Consider the following 2,800-nt stretch of genomic DNA (forward strand, 5'->3'; position numbering starts at 1 on the left):
AATGGGGGCAAACCCTTTTCCTCACCTTCCACTCACTTCCCTCCCTGTTTATTCAATCTCAACTCCTCATCCTTCCTCTCCTTCCCCTCGGTGCCCGCTCTCACATCTCTCCATTTAACCTTCTGCCGACTGCCATTGTGTGACAGTCAGACCCTCCTTCCCACTCCCTCACACTCACCATCTTGTCACCCTCCTTCCCATCCCATCACTCGCAAACCCCTTCCCTCCCTCCCCTCGCTCTCCTCTCCCCGCCATCTCGACGCTCTGCATCGTATGCTGGTTGGGGCTGCCATGTTGCGATGCCAATCTTCACCTCTCCTCACCGCCCTCTTTCTCTCTCTCTGTTACCCAGTGAGTCACTCCCGTACTCACCCCGTCACTCCTGACACCCTTTCCCCTCTCAGGCCCCTTGCCCTTTCTCCCGCCATCCACCACATTTTGGTGAACATTTTCTGATGGGAAATTTCGCTCCCCCACCCAATCCCTTCTCCCCCGTCCGTTGAGTGAGTCGCTTCCCTCTCCCTCGTTGAGAGAATGAACTCCCCGACCCATCAGCCCTGACCGCGTCCCCGACCCCCGCTCCCCCTTTCTCGTTCCCCACGCCCCACTTTTTTGCAGCTCGTCTTATTTGTGAAGGAAATGTCACCACCCATTCATCCCCCCACTATTGAAAACGTCACTCCCCCACACCCCACATCCTATCCAATCAGACCACTCCCTCCTGTCCCATCACATCCCCCTCTCCCCGTCCCATCACTCCCGCTCCCTTCCAGTCGTTTCACTCCTCCTCACCCTGTCGTTGTCTTCTCCATGTCGGCCTCAGTTTGTGACAGGGACTTTCGCCCCTCCCCTCTCCGTCCCCTATTGAGTCAGTGACTTCGCCACGCTCACCGTCTCCTCAGTCCATTCCTCGTCCCATCACTCCTCTTCCTCCCAAACCCCTCACCCCCTCCTCCCCTAAACCCACATGTATATGTGTATGTGCGAATATCTGAGATATATACATTAGTTTATCCAATGACATTATTAGAATTAGAACATATACACAATATGGAAGACGATATAAAGCACAAATTAAAATACTGTTATTACAATCAATAACACACTCGATCCCGGGATTGTATCCATGGGCACCGCATGTTCCTTCGCCATAGATTCTGATTGTGACAGTGGCCATTGTAAGTCAGTGTCTCACTCCATCCCTGGCGGACACATTAACCAAGGATTCGCCCATTTTAAATCAGCGCGTCCCTCCCTCTCTTGTGCTCACTTCTACCAAAGCCGTCACTCCCTCCCCAGCGGCCATTCCCAGTGAAGCGTCGGACATCCCACCTCTCTCGGATATTGACAGCGGCTCCCTGACGCCCGCGAATTATATACAATATCCCGGAAATCGGTTTTTTTTTAGAACGAGAGAGAGACAGAATTGAATACTCTTCATGGCAGAGTAAAAAAATATAAAACGTACTTCACCCCAGACTACACTAAAGTGTTCCCCTGCCTAATAGGGGTCAGGAATAATGACAGTGTTGCTCGCTGCACTGTCTGTAACATTGTGTTTTCTATTGCCCATGGGGGGGGGGGGTTAAATCACTGTTAAGGTGAGTTTAACGGGGTGTCATTCGTTCATTAGCATAGCTAACGCTATTTAAACTAGCTGGCTGGCCGCTAAGGAGCTGCTCTATTGCAGACATCCCACCTCTCCCGGGAGTTCCGGGAGTCTCCCGCAAATTGATGGTGTCTGCTTCCCTGAAATGAGATTTTGCAGGGTGGGATTAATTGAGTGATGGAATGGTGCAGACGGAGCTTCACTGTGTGTTTGGCATTGCAAATGTGTGATGGGACGGTGTGGAGGGAGATTCACTCTGTGTCTGACCCCGGGAGTGTGTGATGGGACGGTGTGGAGGGAGATTCACTCTGTGTCTGACCCCGGGAGTGTCTGATGGGACGGTGTGGAGGGAGATTCACTCTGTGTCTGACCCGGGAGTGTGTGATGGGACGGTGTGGAGGAAGATTCACTGTGTCTGACCCCGGGGAGTGTGTGATGGGACGGTGTGGAGGGAAATTCACTCTGTGTCTGACCCAGGGAGTGTGTGATGGGACGGTGTGGAGGGAGATTCACTCTGTGTCTGACCCCGGGAGTGTGTGATGGGACGGTGTGGAGGAAGATTCACTGTGTCTGACCCAGGGAGTGTGTGATAGGGACGGTGTGGAGGGAGATTCACTCTGTGTCTGACCCCGGGAGTCGTGTGATGGGACGGTACAGAGGGAGATTCACTCTGTGTCTGACCCCGGGAGTGTGTGATGGGATGGTGTGGAGGGAGATTCACACTGCGTCTGACCCCGGGAGTGTGTGATGGGACGGTGTGGAGGGAGATTCACTCTGTGTCTGACCCCGGGAGTGTGTGATGGGACGGTGTGGAGGGAGATTCACTCTGTGTCTTCCCGTTGAGTCAGTGACTTCGCCACGCTCACCGTCTCATCAGTCCACTCCTCGTCCCATCACTCCTCTTCCTCCCAAACCCCTCACCCCTCCTCCCCAAAACCCACATGTATATGTGCGTGTGCGAATATCTGAGATATATACATTAGTTTAATAAATGACAACATTATTAGAATTAAAACATATATACATACCCAAGACTATATAAAACACAAATTAAAATGCTGTTATTACAATCAATAACACACTCGATCCCGGGATTGTATCCATGGCACCGCATGTTCCTTCACCATAGATTCTGAGTGCGACAGTGGCCATTGTAAGTCAGTATCTCACTCCATCCCTGGCGGACACATT

This window comes from Hemitrygon akajei, unplaced genomic scaffold, assembly GCF_048418815.1.
Source record: "Hemitrygon akajei unplaced genomic scaffold, sHemAka1.3 Scf000129, whole genome shotgun sequence".
NCBI classification, from domain to species: Eukaryota; Metazoa; Chordata; class Chondrichthyes; order Myliobatiformes; family Dasyatidae; genus Hemitrygon; species Hemitrygon akajei.